Source organism: Mastigoproctus giganteus, chromosome 12 (assembly GCF_048544385.1).
Source record: "Mastigoproctus giganteus isolate SK-2022 chromosome 12, ASM4854438v1, whole genome shotgun sequence".
Lineage (NCBI taxonomy): Eukaryota > Metazoa > Arthropoda > Arachnida > Uropygi > Thelyphonidae > Mastigoproctus > Mastigoproctus giganteus.
Window position 1 is genome coordinate 115,552,064 of NC_143586.1, and position 26,424 is coordinate 115,578,487.

The window sequence follows — 26,424 nt, forward strand, 5'->3', positions numbered from 1 at the left end:
CATGAACATCCTGCATAAAACGGAAGTTTAATATATATGTATATGTAGTATTAAGATGTAGAGCGAAATTACCGTATTACATGAAAATGAGTGGCATGAAATAGGATCTCTGAAAAGCTTCCACTTTCAGGTAAATGCAAACGAAGTTGTACCCTGTATAAATGTAAAGTAATGTGTTCAAAAGAGTGAAACTACGAGTGTCTTTTTTCGAAAATATCATTATTGCATTTTAAATTTTTCAGTGTGATACAGAGAATAAAGATTAGCTGTTTCTTCAAAGTTTTTAAGCGCTTTGTGATTGCATGCATACATTTATTTCATTACGCAAGATCTTTTGGGCTACGCATAACGGGGATAGTAGTAGCAAAAATCGATCTAAGCATCTGCCTGAATAAAAGTATAATTCATTATAAATGAACATCAATACACATTTCCTTTCCTCCCTACTGATTTATAGACACTAAAAAAATTTTGTATTTTCTGCAGGCAGCTTTGACATGTTGAAACTAACTGAATTCCAGTAATCAAAGTATGTTCCGTTATTTTTCCAGTATCTGCCACTTTTATAGCTAACCTGATAGCTAACCTTTCTCTCTCTCTGTGCAAGAGAAAGTATAGAGGGTACTGAAGTGGGATAACAGAGCTACATTCAATTCTTCTGTTCTGTCATTTTCCTGCCACATCTGGTGATTGTGCCTATCAGACAAGAGAAATTTATGGTCTTTACATCGAATCGTCAGCAAGTTGGCAACTGCCTATTGTATTACGATTTATCTGTATCTGTTATTTAAAAAATGACTGCATTGCCTGTAGAAGAACAAATAACAGTCAAAAATTAAGTCATGAATTATATTAATGTTTCAAAATATTTAATACAATTCGGCTTAGCTAATTGTTGTTGTTATTGTTATTTGGTTTTTAGGAGCATTAGCAATTAAGGTCATATTGCTCTGGGGATATGCGGTAGTCATTCCCTGACCTTTCCGCATCCTCCGTATTTGGTGGTCACGGGCTCGATCAAGAAGCGTGTGCTATACACTGGCTCCTGGCTACGGAGGCGCCGGCTTAGCTAAAGAACTAAAGACAAATGATGCAGTTGCTTCTATTTCTGTGTTATGACAAATTACTCTCCAAAATACTTCTCAACAGAACGAATCGGTTCACACGAATTGGTATGATATTTGGGAGGAAGAACTCTGTTTATTTGAAATATAATCAGTTGAACTGCACCTTGGTACACCGTGATGATTACAGATCTCCATAAAATGCCAGAAATATGTGTAGTGTTATGTTTGTGCAAAGTGTTTCTTATTTGTTTCTGGCCACTTGGTCACCAGGAAGACGATCACCTTAAAGCCTACCCACCGTCCGTCCTCACCATGTCAAGGATTGTCAGGGCCCACCTCACCAGGAGGTGGGCCCTGATAATCCCCTACTGAATGTCCAAAGGTATATTGGGATCATTCAAAGAAATAAAAAAAAGCAGTAACAATAAAGTAAGTCTCATATGCATTGGTGGAATGCAAGACCATGAATACCAGTCATTTCCTACCCAGGAAGCCCAAACTCAGGCAGAACCTCGAAAAAGTAAAATGAAATAAAGAGGCCAGCAAAAAAAAAAAAAATCCATTGGTGCAGTGCGTGACCAGTGGATGCCAGTCCCGTGCCCAGGAGCCTAACCCATTATTAGCAAATCTCCTCCACAAGAGTAGCGGTTGATTTGTCTTTCACAAAGATAAAAAATAAAGAAATAATATCATCCTTAATTTTTACCATCACACGGGAATAAGCAGTCGCATGATCATTATCGGTCAACGATCCCTTTAAAAATGAGCCGACTGACCATGAAAGTCCTCTGAGACTAAAAAACGTTGCATTACAAAACAGCATTTCTTTCTCAAGTAAATTGTTCGTTGTTTTGAATTTACATTTACTGATGCCTAAACTCACTCATTGTCTGCAGCTCCATCTACCACGTTTGAACATCTAAATAAGATGGCCAATTTGTATACCCGAAGTAGAGGAGGCAGCCTTTGCATTTTTACTTTGTCTCTGAAGTTTTCTTAAAGTTTGTGTATGTGTCACTGCAGTTTTACAAGAAACGATCTGTACTGTTGATAAGAAATTAATTTTCAGTAAGAACAAATTGCACATTGTCTTTCGAGACAGCTAAGCTTTCCGCATACATGCGCACCTTCCTTCACGCTTTTTTTTTTTTTTTTAATTTGTTGGCTTTCATTTATTTTTGTCCTATTTACATGCTTAGTGCATTTTACGTAAATTAGGTGTGTGCGCGTGTGTAAGTGCTCTGTGAAGTGGGCAAGAACTTGGCAGCAATCGTGCATTCTTATCTGAAAGTGCAATGCCCAGTAATATTCGTGTAATACTCTGTGCGTGTTGTATCCGCCTGTGCTGAAGATAGGGAATGCATTCTTCTTCAGTTAGCGATACATAGCGAATTCACTGCATTTACGCCATCTGAACTTTACGCTGTCTCTTCCATTACTGTTTCCACCAGAGCTGTATTGTATAGATTTGCCCTGTTTAGCTAACTTACCCCATCATGTTACCTCTGTGAGCACACAATGACGAAATCAGTTGATGTAGTGGAAGAATTTTCAACACCTTGTGTATCATTATCTGTGCCATATACAACATCAATTAAACAGGAAGTTGGGTTACCACTGAAATCATTGTATTCTCTGTAAACACGCGCCTCATCTCCGCCCGTTCTGCTCCTTAAGCCTGTGAGTTATTGTTACTCCACTCGCTGAAGCGTTTCTTCCCGGCCAAACACGGGCTTTTCTGGTCAACGTGGGTTACAGCGTTCGACAGGCTTCATGCCCTGGAAGGGTGTGGTGGGTCACGAGGCTGCAGATCTTCCCGAGAGTAGCACGTCTGGCATCTAAATAGCTGCGCAGAGGACGAAGCACCTTCCACTACTAGAAGAATGCATAGCGATAGCCAGTGTACAACCGTCCTTCCTGGTTCCTCACTCTGTTCCGTGGTGCGTGCATGATTGGTGCAGCTGGACTCAAATGGGAAACTTGTGTTGTCTCGATTTTCTTTGAAATTACGGAAGGGCTTTTTTTTTTTATACTGTATTCTCAGATTTTACACGATCATAGACTTTCAATGACGTCTATGATTTTAAAAGATCAATGGCGAAATTAATATTTTGCGATTGTCTTTCGTAGATATTCCAAATGAAATAAAATGCTTTCTCTTCAGGCAAAGGCAGGTGCCAAAGTCTAGCACATTGGAGGTTCAAGCCTATTTCGCAAATATGTGGTGTACGCTTTCATCTAGCTGATATTATGGAATTACTGGTAAACCTCTATTTTGCATACAAATTGTAGTCTTGTTTGACAGCGGTGCCGCCCGAAATCCGACATACCGATTGTATTTACTGGTATCTACGGGGTCCTTGAGTGGCCCGTGACTACTAAAACGATAAATATTTGTATTGACGATTTATTGTAAACTCTAGTGACTCGTTGTCGTGCCGGAGGATAAACAGAAAATTTATAGTTATGCGCCATACAGTGAAATTTTGTAACTAATTTTTTCTTCCCAATAAATGGCGAGCGCATTCTTTATTGTACCTATTGTCCAAAGTTTTCTTCAGTACGAGTCTTAGAACTCGCTCCAGAGTCCTCTACATAGGGATACTTTAATTTTAACAACCCTGTGTGTGTGTGTGTGTATATATATATATATATATATATATATATATATACAGTATATCAGTTCACAAAAACCACATTACTGAGAATAATCACAGTTTAATGATATCAAAATCACAGATTAAAATTTGAAAAAATTTTGGGTAAACATTTGATTACAAATTATAATCAAATGTTTAAGTATTATAATAATCTTAATATACTTCAATAATCTTAATAATAATACTTAAATAACCTTAAGTATTATAATAATGAGAAGAAAATGGAATTTTTTTTTTTTTTTTTGGGGGGATATTTTTTCGTGTTATCCCCTTTCAAAATATCCTGCCGGCCCCCATGGTCATACCTAATATACTTGCCAAAGAATTTCATGTAAGTACAGCTAATAACAAATACCTATATAATTACAGTTTTAGTTATTCTATAAAGATATTTATGACAAAAGTTCCGAGCTGCCAAAATGCATTACTCTAAATTTTCATATTCTGAAAGTATTCTTATTTCAAGTTTTTTATCTGTAGCATTTCAATGCTATACCCTTTTGGTATTTGTATAGGGCTCGAACGCGACTTAAAATTCGACTTGAACAATTACCAATTAAATGCAATATAATAAAGTAAAATTAATTTAGCCGTTTTTATATGTCAATCGTATTTTAAAACTGTTTGTTTCTGGAACGGAAAACATGATCTTCAAATTGAAAGAGGTATTTGTCGCTAACATTTTTATTTTTTATATTCTTTCTATACAAAATTAATCTAATATGGTAAATTTTTACTTACTAATAAATATATAGAATATAAAATTTTACAATATAGTAGATACTGTCCGGATTCTGGGCCAGACCCGTTTGAGTGCCGTTATTTACCGCTTCATTTCCTTTAGATGAGTGGAGTCAAAGTGAAGATGGAAAACTTATGAGTTTATCACATGACTTAAATCGTCCTATTAGTATCATTTTACGTAAATTAAAAACTGTTTGAGGATCACTAACCACTAAACGGGTACAGCTAGCTCTGTGCTTGATTATTGAACGCTGCAGACGATTGACTTTTAATAAATACTTGTAAAGTTCAAACTAAGCTCAACACAATTGTTTACAAACTAATAAGTATAAACAAAAAAAAGTATAATTATAATGCTATTTCATACTAAAATTCATTACCAGAATGAAACAACAAAGAATTCCATAAAATCACTTATTGGTGACTTTATTCGTCTCTGAATGTATATTATCAAATCTATATAGCTATTAAAACTTAATTTTTAAGATATTCACGGAACTGGCGATTTAACACACTAATAGTTCAAAGCACCGTCTTTATTGAATTGTAGTATTTCAGTATGGAAGTGGAGCCGAATTTGAACTTGTAGTGACATTAAGCTATAACATGTATGAGGTCCTTCCCCCCCACCACCAAATAATAATAATAATAATAATAATAAATTAAAAATTTTTAAATAGAAAATGAAATAAATTGGCTGTACAATTAAGCAGGCTTCGATAAGCATGTAATGTGTATTATAAAAAGGAAAGATACAATTGTGTATATTCATTATTAACTTATGTTAAATAAATAAATTGTATAATTTAAATTTATAATGCATATACGATAACTATTTGTATTGACGATTTAAATTATTCACAAAAATTATTCTTTGCACATAATCATCGGTTTTGTAGAAAGAAAAATAAATAAAATCAAACGGTATTTAGACTAAATTGCATTTAGGGCTAAAGCCTCAAGCTGCGAGCAAATTTAGACTATGTATATATTAAGTGCAATAGCATCATTAATAAACAGAATATTTATAAGGCGGCATCGTTTTAAGTTATATCTCATATTGTGAATACCTTCACAACGAGTTGCCATGATATTGCACTACTTCGAATAAGTAACGCTTCACCTAAGGAGAAGACTAATGTTACTAATTCTCAGATAGGTACCACCACCCAAGACGGCACCACTTATAAATATTATGTTTATTCAGGAATGGCTGTGTATTAATGATACTATTGCACTTAATATATACATAATCAAACGGTATATAAAATAAAAATTAAGGAACTGTAAATTCAACAGAAAACATTTAGAATATTTGTGTACTCGACTTAATCAGCGAAATTTAAAATTATATTATCAAACAATAAGTTTCGAAGTTTGTCGTTCTCGATGCAAAGAATGCTCAGGGAAGAGAGTTTGCCATGGAGCTTGTTGTTAAACGGGCTTTAAAAATTCACGCTTATGGAATCCATTTCTCTTTTTCCCTCTTAAGATAAATTTCCAGTGAAAAGGAAATTTCCCTCCAATTGACAACACTAATACTCGTATACGCAAGTAACTAGATTTCGCGTATACTTATCACATCGCATAGGTGTATGGGACCAGCCTGGTATGGCTTTTGGGTTCCTCATATTCAAAAATATACACCCATGAGCCAAAACGTTATGGCCATCCCCCACCCCCTCTCCACGAGTGGACGCATCTCACGTCACCGAGAAGTGATGGCGCCGACCTGGGCAGCATATATAATGACGACAGGGTAATTTCTCTCAGTTTGTCAGTACGAAGCTCGTGCAATGAGGAAAGGAACGTACCTGACGGAGTTCGAAGTGAAATGACTGCGGCGCTAGGACGGCAGGGGTTAGCATCTCAGCAATGCAGGCGTTGTCGGCTGTTCGAGGGCCGTCGTAGTGAAGGTGTGGCGGGAATGATCCGAAGAAGGACATACAACCATCCAACGTGCTGAGGCAGGGAGACGAAAAGAATCGCCTGGTGTGATGAATCAAGTTTCCAGCTCCATCATGCGGATGAACGAGTATGTATTGGACTGCGAACAGGTGAATAGCTGCAACCAGACTGCGACTGCACGGTTGGACGAAAACAAGCCAGCGGCGGTGATATCATGATTTGGAAGATGTTTTCATGGACATCACTGGGTCTCCTCATCTCCATTGAACACACCGTCATCACCATATCCTACCTCGCATTGTTTTTTTGGGGGAGGGGATTATTATCCTTAATTATTTTCTTTGATCTTGTATATAAACTTCTTTTTTTATATATTTATGTTAATTGCAAAATTTTAATGAGATTACTTGCATTGTTTACTTTGAAACCTCAAAGTATCATCTGTGTTAACCTCAATCTGTTGAGGTTAATCTTGTGTACTGTATTTAATTTTGTATAGTTGTATAAGATCCATTTTTTTTCACTATTTTTGGCTCGTACTTTTTTTGGTTCTTGGCGTCCCTTTCTTCTGCTGCCGCTGGTTGGTAGCCCCTGGTCTACCTTCCCGTGGTGGTGGCGTGTTTCCAACCTGATGATTCCGGATAGCCAACCAGCCAGTTCATTTGTGGCCATTTCTTCAGAATCCTGTAATTTAAAAGTGAAACGAGGCGGAGATGAACTAATGTTCCAGGTGCCACCCTAGACAAATACATACATACCTCGCATTGTTTTGGACCAAGTTCTGCTCTACATGGTGACCGTGTATCCAGATGGCGTTGGAATCTCTCCAGACAACGCTGTGTCACAAAGCTTGTGCAGGAATGGTTCGAGGATCATGTCCATGCATTTCGTGTGCTGCCCTGGCCACCAAATTCCTCCGATGTCAATCCCATAGAACACCTGTGGGATGCGGAAGAACCCAGAAATTGCCAGTCCACGCCAGTACCTCGCTCTGTCGCCGAACTCCGGGACGTCCTTTGATCCAAGATATCTGAGGACACCTCCGCGGTCTCGTGAAGTTTATGCCACGCCGGGTGCAAGCGGTTATCACAGCGAAAGGTGGCTCAACATGAGTATAGAAATAAGCAATTCGATGTATTAATATTGCAATAAAGTAGCATTTTCTTAAATTGATTAATTTTAATTATTATAAAAACATTGGAAAACAGATGAGGAAATAAGTGTTGGGAAAAATTTCAAATCTCACAGAATAAATTTTTCTTCTTTCTCATTTATCCCCTGCTACGTCTTCAACCTTCCTTTACCTGTGTTTCCCAAAAATATAATACTGATTTCATAAATGCCATTTTTTATCGTGAAAATATAACTTAAAATCCTTGGACCCACTTGTGACCTCAGAGGAAGGGGGAAATTGGTAACTTTGAAGACCTTCTTGTAAACGTTCTTTGAAGACAAACTATGTTGTTTGTATGAGATGTTATCCAAAGGTTAAGAGAATGGTTATCAAACAGCGCCATCAGTAATAGTATGAACCTCTTACATCCGTTTGGTCATAAAGAATAATTTCCTAGTAAATTCATTATCTTACGCCATTCTACGAGGTGTTACCTAAAAGCTCTGAGAATGCATTAAAAACCAAGATTCATTTAACTTATCTACTTTTTCTTCATATCCACATTAAAGAATTTTCTGTGGCGCTCCATATACCAAGTACAACGATTCTACTATCTTTGAAAGAGGTCTTAAAATGTTTATATATATATATCCTACCTGTACGGCATATGTATACACATGCACTGTATCTTTGAGCTTCATATTCATTTTTGGAAACAAGAAATCGTAGAGGTGCAAGACACCGAAATGAAAGGCGTAGGCGAGAGGGTACTCTGGGCTCTTTTCTCGAAACTGTGACAGACAAGTGGCGTTTTATCAAAAGCAGCGCCTAAATAAACGTTCAAATGGCTCTTCAAAAGCTGCTGTTCATAGTATGTTATATATTTCTGAAGCTTTTACCAAAAAAACTTGATGCAGCCGTCTTTGCACTTTTGAATCTCTCATTTCATTTTTGCAAAGAACGTTGGCACGTCTACTCTTAAAAGTTTCGCATACGTGACTAACGGAGATAAAATGGCGTATACTTTGTCACCATGTACTTGTTGAAATTTGTAATATTTTGGTACCGTTATTACGTGATCACTCATAACTTTTGTACACAGAACGTTGTGGCCTTAAATTGCACATCTTCTGCACTTCAGCAAATTAATTTATTTTAAAAGGATCTAAATTCACGCATTAATTAGTGCGGACATTAGGCTCGCCTTTCAGCATTAGATCACTTAACCTCACGGATTATAGCTGTTTTACGATTTTCACTATCTCGTATGCTGCACAGAATACAGGGAGTATGGGTCTCTGTCTCTCAGTTTACTGACATAAGAAATTACGATACGTTGCCTAGGATCTTTAAGCTTTTCTAAAATAATGATGAAATGTCAATTTTTTCAGTTGACACCACCAAAAAAAGTTTTGTGTTTGCTTCAAGAATTCCCGTTTGGATACTCAAAATTATTTAAGAAGTTAAAGCCACACTTTATTAATTGTTATGGCACACAGAAATATACTCATCTGCAGCCGCTGTCGCATTTAAAAGCTAGCAGTTAAAAATGAAGGGGTTTGCTTAGTTGATTGTACATGTATATCTTATTAATATATCAAGATATTATAATTAACTTTTAAGGTATCCTGTGATTATAGGGGCTGTTTAATGTCAAACTAAAATGGAGCAAAGTTAAAATAAAAGGAAATAAACTATAAATACGTAAATTAAAAAGAAGCTTTATATTGCAAAGTTATGATAACTTTGCATTATAAAGCTCCTGCAGTGTGAATGGGCTCCCACAATTATTAGTGACGTGACTAATCATTGCTGCTGGTCTGTGAAAGAATTTTGTTTTCTCCTGTACCTTATTTTTATTTAGTTTAAGTTAGACTTAAAATGTTCCTTGAATGTCTCGCATGCCACAAGAGTGCTTGTTGGTTTTTTATGGAGCTCATGTAAATTTAAGTTTAATTTCTCGTACTTCATTATTTTTACTTTTATTTTAGACATTTTAGATTCTACTCTTCTATATCTGCAGTCCTTTGACTTCAGTGTTGCTTTCTTTTTCTTCATTCGTGCAACTTTCAGTCTGTTTATTGTTCAGCTCAGCTTTCCGTCCGTTCTATAGTGAGTTGCTTCTTTCCTGGCTGTTTTTATCACGACCACAAAAAGTTAAATCAGAATTGACATTTTAAGCTTTATGGCCGGTTTCCCTTTTTGTGATATGAAGTAATATGCAGTTGTGTTGTTTTTAGGAACATCAGCGTCTAATGCCATATTTCTCCGCGTATGTTGTCTGTAAACTGCGTGTGTCCGATTTTCTGTTTCGCTGGGAGAAACCCTTTTTTCCTGGAGAAAACAAACCATGCTATTATCGCCTGAGACAGACTAACCAGTCACGTTGTGAAAAAGGCCCATGAAAACTCCACTTTTCGTCAACGGAAGTGAACTCGGGTCTTTTCCACCCAGTGTAGCGAGGATGGTGATTCTGCCAACTGTTACTCACTTTATCTCCCGTGGGATCTTTGCCACTTCATTTTGTAGTGTGATAATAATGGCTTGTTGTCATTTTGGTTGTAGCCAAAAAACTGATGTGGTGTGCACGGACATCGTTATGAGGTGTGGTAATACATTTCCCTGACTGGTGCTACAATGTTCGATGAATCTGAAAATAAACAGGATTGGTATGTTGTAGTTAAAAACTTCCTCCAACAGATGGTACAGAGGCTGTCCAATAGGCTGACAGATTTCAAGTAACAACATGTTTCGTTAGTAGTTAACGTTGCGTGTCACGATTTTGCAATGAAGCAACGAACGAATTCGAAATTTTGCTTTAAACTGAAAATCTGCAACATAAACATATGAAATGTTGAAAACTGTTTATGATAATGAAAGGTTAAGTCGTACCAGTGTGCTTGAATGGTATAAAAACGGTTCAAAGACGACCGTAAGGATGTTCGCGATGACCTGAGAAATGGGCGTGCATCAACCGCTTGAAATAAGGACAGAATTGCAAAAGTTAGGAAATTGTGGGAAGAGATCGTCCTTTGACCCTCAGAACGATGGCTAATGAGTTGGATATGAGTAATGAGATTATTCATGAAATTCTGCATGAAGATGTAGGGAAAAGGAAGGTCTGTGCAAAATTTGTGACACACTTCCTCAGGGATGAGCAGAAGCAACGAAGAGTGTCATCCTGCGAAGGCTTCACCCGGACTTGTCAAGACAATCCTAATTTCCTCGACTGTACTGTCACTGGAGATGAGTACTGGGTGTTTCAGTACGGCCCAGAGACGAGGCATCAGAGCATGTAGTGGACTTCATATCATCACCAAGGTCCAAAAATTTTCTTTTAGAGAAGTCCAGGATCAAGACGATGCAGATCCTGTTTTTCGACAGACAGTGTGTGATTCAATAGAAATTTGTACTTGAAGGGGAGAGTCAATGTGCTGCGTTTTTCGTAGGAAATGGGTTTCAAGGACCATTGAAACTCATTTCCCAAGTGAGCCGTAATTTCGAGAGAAAGGCAGCTGTCGCACGATAATGCCCCGCCTATTGCGCACTTGTTATGAAGACTTTACTGCCAAAAATGGCAATGAACAGATCAACCATCCATCCTACTTTTCCGATGCACCAGTTCGATTTTGGCTTTCCTTGTATCCGAGTTTTATTGTAAGAGTGGTTGTTAGCAGCTGGGGAGTAGTTTATTCTTATAATTGATCAAAGGATTGATACAAATCTAGTACATTTTATATCTTATATTGGGAATATTTTCAATAAATTAAAGGCTTGCCTTTTAATTTTTCCAAAGTACCTCGGGAAAAATAAAAAGATAGACTAATTTATTCAAAAAATATTCTTGTAAGCCATTTGAACAGTCATTTCTTAAATGCATAAAGGGCGAGGGGGAAAGAAACGGCAGGGGCAGCAAAGGTCTCAGAGCATAAGGGGCTACTGGATGCAGAATTCTGTAAATGTACTTCAGCGAAGCTTAACTTACATGCCTGTTAGCATGCGAAATCTTTTTAGATGTATTATGTGTGATTGAAATAATTTCTATTTTGGATGTGTTTAGATAATCCAAGATTCGAAAATTTTTGTTACTTTGTATATTGACACAGCATTTATTTTCTCTGCAGACCACGTTGCAACTTTGCATATACTTTTTATGCTTTTGCTATTTGCATAAACTACATTTATTCTTCCCATTCCCAATAGAGTTATTGTCGTTCTTAGGAGAGAGAAAGAGAGATTTTTTGTTTGCTCCACTGTTTGCTGCAGTCGTGCTTTAACAAAGCTCTACGTGATATGAAAACCTAATGGAGTTCAGCTGGGCTTCCCTTTAAAATAAAAAAGAAAAAGAATAGCAGTGTTCACGAGGAGCCAGTTTTGTAGTACGTCGTAAGTGTAGCATTTGTTAGTTCATCGCTTATGTTGCTTTGTCGAGTGCACTTGTCCTGCCAACTCTTCTGTACCAGCTTTGCCTTCATAGTACGCTTCCATCCCAGTAGTCATTCTGGACGGCAGCCTTTCTCTGCGATCATCAATTTGTTAACTAGCCAAATAAAATTCTCCGAAAGTGGTAGTCTGCAAAACGACTGATAAAACTACGAATGGTGATTATTACAGTGAAGCTCTCCTGTGATGGTGTCTGTTTCTTAGCTGCTTTAATCAACTCTTTAGGTTATTTAATTTGAATATATAGAATAACAATGGTAAATTCGGTTGCCGGTAACTAGCTCTATCTTTATTTGCCAGTTTATTGAAATGAGTAACACGAAATACAGTAGTAAAAGTGTGGAAATAAATTTCTGTTAATTCATTTGCTGAATCCAACTATCGGTGTTCAGGGATGCATTTTGATACGATAGTCCAATGTGTCATTAGAAGTAAAAGTTATTATAAATTAGATTCTTTGCAGTTATCATTGCTTTGGCCACCCATTTCTGTAGATTTTGTATGCATTTATAAAACATCTCAAGAAAATATTCTGCTATAAAACGTGTTCTTTCAATGTTTACCTTGTTACCTGTTTTCATAACATCTATAATAATCTGGAAAATAGTAAACACCGTTTAATACAATCTGTACATTTTGTAAAATAGAAATACATATATGATTCAATAACCTTAATATCCTCACTAATGATTATACAGTATAGTATAAATTTATCGTAAAATAAATATATTTTTTAATATTAAATTAAAATATATTATACTGTATTTTGTTCACATATGTATTACAATTTTTTTTATAGTTTATCAACCTGCTGTTGTGAGATTTATGGATGACTTGCTGTGTTTCCGAGGCTTGGAGTACACTTGATAACAGAAACCGGTGAGTATACAGTTATACTTTCGTTTATTGATTTAATACCTTTTTATTTTCTCACTCTCGATGGCAAGAATTAAACTATAATTAGACTTTCAAAAAAGGCATTTCTGACATTCTGATTGCTCTAATATACGTGTGTAAAAAATGAAGTTTTGCGCTAATATGATTTTTTTTTTTTTTTTAAGAACAGTAAAATTATTTTGTGGGATAACAGTGCTTTTTTAGTAGTTTTTTTTTATTACCGCTTTAACTTTTTCAGCTTTCATTATGCATTATTATAGAACAAATTAGCTTCATCATCCTAATTTATAAAAGTTCGTAAAATTGACAACATTATACAAGCTCTTTATTTTTCTTGGATTCTCTTGGTTATTGTTCTCTTAATACAGTTTCTGCAGATATGGACATTTTGTTAAATTACCGAAGGGGGAAATAGAAAAAAATCGGCATAAAAGAGGTCTCTGAAGAACCGATAATCTTCTCAATAAAAGCCATAACTTTTTATTAAAAAAAAAAGAAAAAAAATATGGTTTCGTTCTTTGTTACAATATACAATATCTGTTCTGGATAAATAATGCTCATCGTAAGTCCTTCAGTCAGTAATTTCGGAATTAACTCTAGCGAGATGCAGAGTTGCCGGAAGAATAACCGTGACGCTTAGTGATCGAAGCAGTAATTACAAAAGGTACCGTAACTGCGACAATAGCGTACTGCGTAAAAATTAATAAAAAATAAATAACACTGGTTCGTGGTTTTCCATTGATCAGTACACTTAGTTCAACTTGCATCCAAAAAGTAGTGAGTGAGCTTGTAGAATTTCTTTTTTTTTTGTAGATAATTTTGTTCTGAAAGCAAGAAAGTTATCTACAAAATGACTGTCTGTGCATTTTGAAGCTTTCCTATTAGGGGTTTTTTTATGTGATAAGAAAGGCTTTCTTAAAAAGACATTAATATAATTTCTTTTTAAGGAAGAAATTGGTGACTGAATGAACCTTCAGATAATGTGATAAATATAACGATGGTGTCAGAGAAAGATTCAAACTGACTAGGGATGTGCTCATGAAATAGTTTTGAATTATTTCCTATGTCCTACCTCCGTTCAGATTTTGGCGTTATTGTAATGAGAGAGACCATTTAAATAACTCTCATTATCAGTTTACATTTTACATTCCCTTTTCGAACTGGCAAACAGTCATTCATGGTTATTCCATGACTACTGCATCTTGGGAAATTACATTAGATGTCTGGTATTGGGTCACCACCCAGACGGTTGATCCCATGGTTACTACCATCTCATTAGTGGACAACCCAGTGTGACAACTGCTTCCTCATGGGTGTAATTGTCGTCAGGTTGTCAGGTCCTACACTAGAATGCTTTGCTACCCAGCTATGTGAGCGTTAACACCGAAACGGCTGTCTGGGTAGGGCGTCACATTGCATATAAAAAAGTAATTGAACTTCTCATAAGGGAAGGGCTGCTCATCATAGTGCATCATGATAACAACTCGTTGTGATAGAATCGCCGCAACCTCAAAGATCAAACTTCCTACAGCATATCTTAAGGACGTTTTCTTATTTTTACAGGTAATTCCACTTTATTAAGATAAATTTATCTATAAGTATAGTGCGAAAGCATCAATAATGCATAGCCAAATCTGAATGAACAGAATATTAGCAAAGCAGCATCGTTTTAAGTTATATCTCATAATTCGATAATTGTAGATGTCTTAAATTACCATTTATAATTGACTTAATATGATAGCATAGCTTAATTTATTATGGTACTCACCTTTTTTCATAATCTGCAATTACCATTGACAACCAAGGACGAAGACGTGCACTTCTACTTCCTTGGGCATATTTTAACTTCTGTTTTTTAAACCCCAACTTACTCACTTCCAATTTAAATTAAAATTATCATCTACCCTATTTAAACATCAATTGCAGATTATAAAAAAAGGTGAGAACCATAATAAATTAAGCTATGCTATCATATTAAGTTATATCTGATATTGTGAATACCTTCACAACGAGTTGCCATGATATCGCACTACTTCGAATAAGTAACGCTTCACCTGAGGAGAAGACTAATGTTACTTATTCTCAGATGGATACCACCACCCAGACGGCACCGTTTCAGGGCATTGCATCACCCGAGAGGTGCAATGATGGCAAAACAGTTATGAAGTATAACTCCACAATATGAGAGATGCCTGATGGTGTAGGCATCTCTCATATTGTGGAGTTATACTTCATAACTGTTTTGCCATAAATGCATCACTTGGGTACCTACCCACTCACCGAAGAAGGGCCAAATAGCCCTGAAACGGCACCAGGGGGCGCCTGATGATGTCCGGAGTTTCCAAGAATAGGTAACAACAGCCTTCTCTACTGGGGTAGCGTTGCCTATTCACGGAGTTTGAGTTTTTGAGTGGTGTGAGTTGAAGGAGTTACTGTCCCTTTCATTCTTCTACACCGTTTCTTTTCCTCTTCCACTCCTACTATTACTTTCCCTTTACCTTTTTGCTTTTCTAAGTCTAATTAGGGACAAGTGGATAGTCGAGATATTATCCCCACACACATATACAATATAGCCCTGAAACGGTGCCGTCTGGGGGGCCTGATGGCCCTGAGTTTCCTTGAATAGGTAACAACATTCTTCTCTACTGGGGAAGCGTTGCCTATTCGAGAAATATATGAGCTTTGAGTGTGAGTTGAAGGAGCAACTATCCCTTTCTTCCTTCTACGGCATTTCCTTCCTCTACCCCTCCTACTATCACCTTCCTACATCTTTATCTCTTTTCTAAGTCTAATAGGGATAGTATTAGACTATATACCATATTTCAAAACGGTGCCGTCTGGGTGGTGGTATCCATCTGAGAATAAGTAACATTAGTCTTCTCCTCAGGTGAAGCGTTACTTATTCGAAGTAGTGCGATATCATGGCAACTCGTTGTGAAAGTATTCACAATATGAGATATAACTTAAAACGATGCTGCTTTGCTGATATTCTGTTCATTCAGATTTGGCTATATTATTGATGCTTTGGCACTATACTTATACATAGTCTAGACTTTTCCATAGCTTGAGGCTTACGCCCTAAACGCTTTATAGATAAATTTATCATTATTTATTTTGTCTTTTGTTGGGCTTATCGAATTAAAACCAATGAATTTAAAATAAGTTAAATAGTGAGAACTAAAATTTTAATAGAACACACACACACAGCCTGTTTGCTCTAACTTTGAAAACTGCGTCCATTTTGGTCATTATCAAAATTGATGATCTCAGCATCGAATGAGAACCCTTATCCTGCAAAATTTTACTTGCAGATCATTTTACCGTTAGAGAAGTTACGGAGATCAAAGTATTTCGAAGCAGATTTGTGGAGTAGAAGAGAAAAAGCCTAGTTGAGGAAATGTGAAGATTAATATTGTGGAAACAGAAAACGGTGAGAGACATAAGAGAGCAAGAGGCAATGTTTTTGAGATATAGATAAGAGAGAAAGATAAAGGTAGTGGAAACGTTTACACAATTAAGAAGTACATTGTGGAGAAAGTTGAAACAAGCGATTAGGTACTGGCCAAAAGTTCTCTGATGATAATGGAAAGGTGTCAGGATTGATAGTCGATAAGAAAATGGCTACAACACTTAGATCTAAAGTTTGCAAAACGGTAAATTAAACGTGCATTACCATTACATGGTACAGAATGTGAGAATTTAATCAAAGATAAGCAGAAAAACTATAAAAGAAGGAAAGAGATAGTAAATAAATATTGAATATTTCTTTACACATCAGATATGGACAGCCTTGAGATGAGTGGCCCCGGGTGACAAGCGTTTTTGACTGAACGATTTCTCTGTGACTTTCAGTGCGATTTCTTAAAAGTGATATATAGTTATTTTATGTTCCTCTCGCTAAGCAATCTGTTTATTTAATAACAGCTCTTGTTAAAAAAGTTCTTGTACAGAGCAAGAAAGGGAAGCCACCTTTCTTTTTTCTCATAGGTTTATTACTAACCCCATAACTACTTTTTGCTTGGTCATACCAGGCACTGCTCCTGCCTCCCCGTGGCGGGGCCAAGGGCGAAAAGGAGCAAATATGGAACAAAATGTTTCCGCCTCTAGAGCCGACATTTTGACTGCTCTAGATGACATTTTGACATCTCACAACCCATGAGGTTGAAAACGAATTCACCAACAACAGAGTTCCCTGCCTTTCTAGTTATGCACTCACTTTCAGACCAACCTGTCAGCAAGTTATCTCCTTTCCTCATAAAGAAAAACCTGAAGAGGAGAGTATTGCTGGATCTCCTAAAACTGTTAAAACGCTAAATTTTGTAGACCTACTATTTAAAAACAGCAAACCGTAGACATTCAGAGAAACTTTTACAACTGACAAATTTTGCAGGTATACCAGTGAGTGTATCTCCCCATAAAACACTAAATACATCTAAAGGTGTAATATCTAGCTGGGATCTGTTGAACGTGAGTAAGGACGAAATAATTCAAGAACTTCAGGATCAGAATGTTATTGCGGCTAAAAAAATCATGATTAAAAAAGACAATAACCTTACACCCACTAGGAATATTATCTTTACATTTAATTCCCCAAACCTACCATCATCAGTGAAAGCGGGTTATCTTCTTTGCCATACATTCGTCCATACATACCTAATCCCTTGAGTGTTACAAGTGCCAAAAGTATGGCCACACTCAGACGACATGCAGAGGAAACCCAGTATATCCCAACTGTGGATCTTCTGATCATACACAATCTGAATGTTTGGCGACAGAAAAGACTTGCCCAAACTGCAAAGGCAACCATCCTGCCTACTCAAAAACGTGTGACAGATGGAAGGCTGAGAAAAAAAAATGTTAAATATAAGGTTGAGAACAAGGTAAGCTATCAAGAAGCGAGGAATAATTGCTCCTACTATGCCCAGACGTACCTATGCCAATATTACACACAAAAAAAAAAAAAAAAAAAGTGTCCACCCAAACTGATGTTACAGTCCCCTTAAACATATCAATCTCAGACTGTGCTCGATCTGTCCTCTCTCAGCAACAGTCCAGTACCCCTAAGCACTCAGACCAGGCAAGTAACACACCACTTACAGTGCACACATCTTTCCCCACCCGTGATTGTTACTGCATTGCATAGTAAAAGTTGCAATTCAAAAATAAATATTCAAGTCACCTCCATGGATACTAATTACTCATCCAAACGGGAAGACCCGATATTAGAAATATATGTGGAGGAAGAAATGGACACTGGTCGGTCTACATTTTCAAAAAAAAAGACAAACAGAAATCTGACCGACATAAAACTGCCATACTGAAAAAGGAGTCAGATACAGCTCCTTGTACTCATCTCAAGTAATGCCTTATATTTTACAGTGAAATTGTAGAGGAATTCGTAGCAATATCGAAGATACTCTCTAGTGGCTTGCAAGAAACCTATTTAACTTCCCAAATTTCCACCTCCATAAAGAACTACTCTATATATCGAAAAGATGGCAATATATCAAATGCTGCCCGTAGTGGTGTGACCATCTTGATCAGCTTACAGATTCTAGCGAAGCAAATTGTTTTTCAAACAGAAATTGTTGCTATACGTTTCATTACTCAGATTACGATAACATTAGTTTCAATCTATCTTCCACTAAATCATACCTTCTCTTACCAAGATCTAGAAAACCTAATGCAGTTACCTTCCCCTGTCTGTTTGCTGGGGGACTTCAATGGTCACCACCTTATATGAGAATCTTCTAAATTTAATACACATGGCCGACTGATTGAAACCTTTTTAGATAGACAAAATCTTACTATTCTTAATACAGGTGAACCAACACACATACAATTTCCAACTGGACAAACTTCGGCAAACTTCGTCAATATGCTCCCCGGTACTATTTCCAGTCATGAAATGGTCTGGCCCCAGGTGCCAAGCGATTTTGTGATCAAGTGTCTTTGCCAGTGAATTGCGCTCTCTTGAATAAGTAAAATCGTCTTCTTTATTTACAGCGTTACACTAACAATCAATTAAATAAGCTTCAGTAAAGAAATCACTTTACTTGAACAGGAGGAAAATTAACCTTCTTTCTTTTTTTTCCCTTTTTTTCTTTGCATATTACTACTAACCCACTACCGCTTGGTCACAAAGGTGGCACTGCTCCTGCCTCCACGTGGCGGGGCTGGTAATCTGGAGGGGAAAAGATCTCCCTTCCAGGGCGAAATGGAGCAAGAAGTCCATAAAACCCAGAAAAACACTGGGTACACAGAAGAAACTCTTACAAGGCAAGAACAAGAGGAGTCTGGTTCTGTCGCAGCAAAACGTCAAAAGACTGACGTAGGCAGAATCCGAACCCCAACCTTTTTAATTATACATTCAACTCAAGAACAACCAGTTGGAAAACTCTCCCCTTTCCTAGTGCAAAAAAGCCTAGAAAGTATAATAGGTACTCCCAAGACAGTTCGTCGGTTAAGATCTGGAGACCTACTGGTTGAAGTTGTCACTGCCAGACAATCTGAACAACTACAAAAATTACAATCCTTTGGTGGAATTTCGGTCAGCGTTTCACCGCACGTTTCCTTGAACACGTCAAGAGGTGTCATCACTGAGTGGGACCTCCTCAATTTGTCAGATGAAGAACTCAAACAAGAATTACGAGAAGAAGGAGTCATCAATGTAAGGCGAATTCTCACGAAGAAGGATAAAGTACTAGTTCCTACCCGGAATATAATCCTTACTTTTGATAATCCTAAACCACCAACATTGATCAAAGCCGGTTACCTTAACTGCCGAGTTAAACCATACATACCAAATCCATTACGCTGCTATAAGTGCCAGAAATTTGGCCACTCACAGACGGTCTGCAGAGGAGCAGCTGCCTGTGCCACATGTGGATCCACTGAACATTCTACAAATGACTGCACTAACACAACTCCAAACTGCATTAACTGTAAAGAAGCCCATCCGGCGTATTCGAAGGAGTGTCCCCTTTGGAAACGCGAAAAACAGATACAGCGATACAAAACTGAACATAATGTAACCTACCAAGAAGCTAAAAAATCCTTACCAGTTCCAAATACTAACAAGCCAAGTTATGCCCAAATAACCAAAAATTACGTATCAATTGCTACTCAAACAGAGGTAACCATACCACCAACAAAGTCACTAGCTGAATGGGCAAAGTCAATATTGTCCTCAGTGCCAACACCCCAAACAAAAAGCAAACAAAGCAAAGCAATAAATACGCCGATCACAATACAACCAGATGCCACTCAACAGCAAAATACTACAGTGTCTACCACTCCCGACTCAAACCAAACAGACTACATGGATTCAGAAGATAATTCAAACCAAGATGGACAGATATTAGAACTGTTTACTGAAGAGGAGATGGATACAGCGAAACCTTATTTCCCAAAGAATGGAAAAGGTAACTTGAGCGATCTAAACCTTCTGCACCTCGAAAACAAGTCGAGGGCTCCACTAAATGAAAATAATGCTTACTTTCTTACAATGGAACTGCAGAGGCTATCGCAGTAATTTGGCTGACATCCGAGATCTCCTTTCGCAGTATGATCCTATTGCCTTCTGTCTACAAGAAACCAATCTAACACCAAATATAATTGTTTCCCTTCAGAAATACATAATACATCGGCAAGATCGTGTTGCCCACAATCTGAACAACGTTGCACATGGAGGAGTAGCGCTGATCATCAACTCCCAGATACCCTCAAAAGCAATCCCACTAAAGACAAATTTTGAAGCAGTTGCTGCACGAATCAATCTCAACTTTGATTTAACCATAGTCTCATTATACTTACCACCTAACCAAAACATAAGCTACGCTGAATTAGAAGAACTAGTGATCCAGCTTCCCAAACCCTACTGTATCCTAGGAGACCTGAACAGTCACCATCCGCTATGGGGAAACCACAACCTGGACAAGCGTGGAAAAACTATCGAAAAATTACTTGATCAACACAATCTGATAACTCTCAATAATGGAGCTCACACTTATACGCATCTTCCTACAGGATCTACCTCAGCTATTGATGTCTCTTTATGCTCAGCAACCATATACCCTCTGTTTGGATGGACTATTCACAGCAACCCACTGGGCAGTGATCATTACCCTGTGATATGCTGCATTGATACAAGCGTTCCCCATATTTTTTACCGAATTCCAAAATGGATATTCTCCAAAGCTGAATGGGATATGTACAAGCAGCTAGCTACACTAGAAGAAAAACAAGTTCAACAAACACCCATAAACTTGGCAGTAGAACATATATCTAACAAAATACTGCAAGCAGCGGACAAAGCAATTCCGAAACGATCCACTAAAATATCGGCCCACTCTAAAGTGTGGTGGAATAACGAATGTAGTGCCGCAAAAAAAAGAGAAGAACAGAGCATGGAACATCTTCAGAAAGTTCCCAACAACAGAAAACCTCATCTGCTTTAAAAGGGCAAGGGCAAAAGCAAAACGAGTTAGACAGACCAGCAAAAGGGAAGCATGGAGGCGTTTCGCTTCCACAATTACAAAAACGACAAAAACCCAAACAGTTTGGGCTAAAATACAGCGTATGTATGCAAAACATCCAAGTGTCAACTGTCCCATGCTCAATGTAAATGGCTCTGATATTTCAAAACCAGAGGAAATTGCAAACGCTCTAGGTAGATCTTTCAAGGAAATATCAGCTGTGACATCATACTCGCCACAATTCCAGACACTCAAAGCACAAGCTGAAAAACAGTCAATTAATTTTGAATCAACATCCAGTGCTGCATACAATCTCCCTTTCACAATGTCAGAATTACATCATGCTCTAGCCTCCACTAAACTTAGTGCAGCAAGTCCAGATGGAATACATTACACAATGATAGCAAAACTCACTGAATCTGCACTCAAGACACTATTATTGCTCTTCAACAGAATATTCAAAGAAAACATTTTCCCTGACAAATGGCGGCATGCTTATGTTTTGGCTTTTCCAAAACCTGGAAAAGATTCTTCAAATCCGCAGCATTATCGACCTATTGCACTCACCAGCTGTCTATGCAAGGTAATGGAAAAATGATCAACGCTCGGCTATCCTGGGTTCTAGGTCGAAATAACCTTATGAATCCAGTGCAGTGTGGCTTTCGTGAAGGTAGATCCACTCTTGACCTTTTGATTAAGACAGAAATAAATATCCGTGATGCCTTCGTACGCAAAGAACATCTTGCGATGGTCCTATTTGACATTGAAAAAGCGTTTGACACTGCTTGGAGATACGGTATAATGCGAAATCTATACGATCTGGGATTACGCGGACACCTACCACAGTTTATAAGAAACTTCCTACAACACCGCTCATTTCAAGTTCGATTTCACAACCACTTATCTTCAAAGTTCATACAGGAAGAAGGAGTGCCACAAGGATCAGTGCTAAGTGCTACCCTCTTTAATATAAAAATGAATTCAATAACACAGGACCTGCCACAAACAATATCCACTACCCTGTATGCTGATGACTTTAGTATCGCCTGCCATTCTCCTAATATGCGAATGGTAGAGAGACAGCTGCAATGTGCAATCAACAAAATAGCAAAATGGGCCCAAAACAATGGTTTTCGCCTGTCAAACCAAAAGACTGTCGGTATACACTTTTGCAGGAAGCGTAACCTACACCCACACCCAGAACTTCGACTAGAAAATCAAATCATACCAGTTGTCCCTAGTGTCCGCTTTCTTGGTGTGATACTTGACCAAAAGCTCACCTTCCTGGAACATATAAAAACACTCAGGATCACCTGTCTTAAAAAGCTAAATATCTTAAGAGTTCTATCAGGCACAACATGGGGAGCTGACCGATACACACTATTACAGTTGTACCATGCGCTAATACGTTCACGTCTAGACTATGGTTCTGTAGTTTATAGCTCTGCTAGACAAAGTGCTTTACGCTGGCTTGATCCTGTGCACCACAGTGCTCTACGTCTTGCACTGGGGGCGTACCAAACATCACCTGTCCATAGCCTATATGCTGAAGCACATGAAACCTCCCTGCAGCTACGCAGACAAATGCTTCTATTACAATATGCAGTAAAACTCAAAGGGCATCCAAACCATCCCACTTGGAACGGACTTTTCTCCCCTAAATGGATAAACCTATACCGAGCCTATCCATCAATAAATCCACCAACTGGGATACGTCTTTGCTCATTGCAGGCCGATTGGCAAATCGACTCTAGTAAGATACAGCCCACTGCCTCTCATACAGTCCCACTTTGGACATACTATATACCACCGTGTGACTTTTCATTGACAGCCTGGGGAAAACACACCTTATCTCAACAGAACGTACTGCAAATGTACGCCGCACTGAGAACCCAGCACGGCCAGTACACACCAATTTACACAGACGGGTCTAAAACTAACAATCATGTTGGCGCAGCAGCAGTATTTCCCAACACAACTATATCCAAGAAACTCCCTGCAGAATGTAGCAGCTATACTGCAGAACTTTGTGCTATCCACATAGCCTTAAACTATGCACTCTCAAAAACCATATTGCACAGTGTTGTATATACAGACTCCATTACTGCTATCCAAGCCATACAACGCAATACAAAAAATGATAACCCCTTACTTAGACAGATCTGGAATACTCTGACTAAGTTAAACCAGAAGAAACAACAAGTTCTGTTATGTTGGATCCCTGGTCATGCTGGAATTTCTGGAAATGAACAGGCCGACCTAGCTGCCAAAACTGCTACCGACCCTATAGCCCAAGCCTTTACTACACCTGCATCTGACTACAAGTACATTATAAAGAATCAATGTATGGAACAATGGCAACGCATCTGGCAGAGTCAGGCCAATAACAAATTACTCGGCATTAAAAAAGATCTCAAACCATGGAAGTCTAGTATTCGTGAGAACCGTCATGAAGAAGTTGTATTAGCCCGATTACGAATAGGTCACACACACCTGACACATCTCTATCTACTTACAGCTGCTGATCCACCACGTTGCACAAACTGCAAAGCCCAACTTACAGTCCAACACATACTCATTGACTGCCCGATTTATAAAAATGAGCGTCAAACTCTATTTGCCTATTTTTCAGCAACGAATCCTCCGAGCATTGCCCATCTTTTAGCAGATACGTCACATGTAGACAAAATCTTCACTTTCCTTAAAGAGATAGAACTGTATAGCACACTGTAAACGTTAACTGCAATAAAAAAAAGACACTAAACTTTACCAGAGTTAGGCGCATTATGGCCATGTTGCTCTTGCGCCATAAAGCCCACACTCAAACAAACAAACAAACATGAAATGGTCTGTTATGAATGATCCCATGGGCAGCTATCATTTTCTAATTATTTGTAATATGCTCACTACACAACCACCATTAGCGACACCCTGAAGGAAATGGAAATTCTCTCGTGCCAACTGGGTCAAATTTTAATCAGCTATCACCCTGGATGAGGAAATTATACGCCTACAGCCCTTTGATGAAGTAACGGAATATATCACATCCCACTTGCTATCAGCGCTAAAAACTTTATTCCATTAACGAATCCTACGGCCCGGCGCCATTTTAACTACTGGTGGAATGGAGAATACACAAAAGCAAAGAGAGAAAAAATTAAAGCGTGGAATTTATTTCGACGATCACCAACAACAGTTAATCTCATTAACTATAAGAAACTAAGGGCAAGAGCGCGTCTCATTCAAAAACAAGCCAAGAAGGATTCCTCGACTCGGTTTGCGTCCACTGTAAATAGAAACACTGACTGCAAATTAATATGGAAGAAAATTAGACAGTTTCCGACCATCCCTTCTACAATCCTCTCTGCTCCTCTGACTATAGCAAATGCCTTGGGCAAAACCTTTGCTCAAGTCTCAGCGGCATCTAGCTATTCCCCGCAATTCCAGAAAATTAAGAACATCACTGAACAGCGACCCATAAACTTTCGCACCCCTCTAATCTTACCATATAACCAGCCTCTTCAGTATTTGGAACTTCTACAAACCGTTAGAACAGCACGCAACAGTGCAGCAGGGCCCGATGAAATATATTACATGTTACAGCACCTTGATGACAAACAATTGCAGCTGCTGCTGCTGTTATTTTATAATCGAATATTTGTGGAAAACATCTATCCTACGTTTGGCACCATATCACAGTATTGGCCTTTTTGAAACCTGGTAAAGATCCATCCAGTCCTTTTAGTTACCGGCCAATTTCCCTTTCCAGTTGCCTCGGTAAAATCCTTGAGAAAATGATCCAGAGACGAAACTGGATCATTTCGCCAAAACAGGTCTGCCTTTGATCTCATGATCAAGGCCGAGTCCGCAATGCCTTTGTGAGAAATGAACACCCTGTTATGGTCTCCATGGACATAGAGAAGGCATTTGATACTACCTGGCGTCACGGCATTCTTAGAGACCTGCATGCCCATGGTCTACGAGGCAACCTGCCTATATTCATTAAGAACTTTTTATGGAGTCGTTCTTATCAAGTACGATATTTAACTCTCTTTCTACGACATTCTTGCAGGAAAAAGGAATTCCGCAAGTGTCTGTACTGAGTGCAACCCTTTTTGCCCTTAGAATTGACTCCATTACAAAAGAACTTCAAATACTGTTGAGGCTTACCTGTATGCTGACGATCTCTCTTATATTTTGCCATTCTCAGAACATGAGATCTTTTGAACAACAATTGGAGATATCACTAAATAAAATACAAAAGTGGGCAGTGCCCAATGGCTATTGTCTTTCACAACAGAAAACTGTGCCTATACATTTTTGCAATCAACGCAAATTACATACAGATCCCGAACTTCATGTCAGACTTTACCATTGCGATTGCCAACAACATCAGATTCTTGGGATTAACCCTTGACAAGAAGTTAAATTTCCTTGATCATATTAAACTTGTACGTGATACCTGTCTCAAAAAGCTCAACATACTAAGAGCTTTATCTGCCCTGTCTTGGGGAACAGATCGTACCTCGTTGCTTCGACTATATAGAGCATTGATTAGATCACGTTTGGATTATGGTGCTCCAGACTGCGATTCTGCCTGAAAGAGTGTACTACGCTGGCTGTATCCTATACAACACAGTGCATTACGGATTGCACTTGGAGCCTTCAGGATATCTCCAACTCACAGTCCATATATTGAAGCTCAGGAACCCCTTGCATCTCCGCAGAAAAATGTTACTACTGAAGTATGCAGCCAAAATAAAAAGTTGCTGTTTGCATCTTATTCACCCATACCTCTTCAATCCTCAACTAACTAATCTCTACAGAAATAAATCTAATAAAATAAGGCCAGCAAGCTACGGTTTTTTGAAATCTCACAGAGTTGGAAAGTTCCTCTTCACAATGGTCAACAGGCAATGAATTACTTTCATCCAACTTGGACTTCCCCTCCTCAACTGAACTTTGATACTTAATTTCTTCAATGGGGTAAGAATCTTCTATCGACTCTCAACCTGAAACAACTCCATGCAAGTCATATTCAGAGCTATGTTGATTTCCTGCCAGTATATACCGATGGGTCCAAATCTCAATCAGCCGTTGGAGCAGCAGCAGTG

The 26,424-nt window shown here is 38.1% G+C and overlaps 1 protein-coding gene across 1 annotated transcript in view; it reads left to right on the forward strand.

Annotated features, from left to right (window-relative positions):
• Positions 1-26,424, forward strand: part of LOC150077356 (xylosyl- and glucuronyltransferase LARGE1-like) — a 1,505,345-nt gene that overhangs the window by 177,512 nt on the left and 1,301,409 nt on the right. Inside the window, exon 3 of the mRNA XM_090385866.1 lies at positions 12,736-12,815. The gene's annotated coding sequence lies outside the window, so the exon portion shown is untranslated. The remainder of the gene's footprint in view (positions 1-12,735; positions 12,816-26,424) is intronic.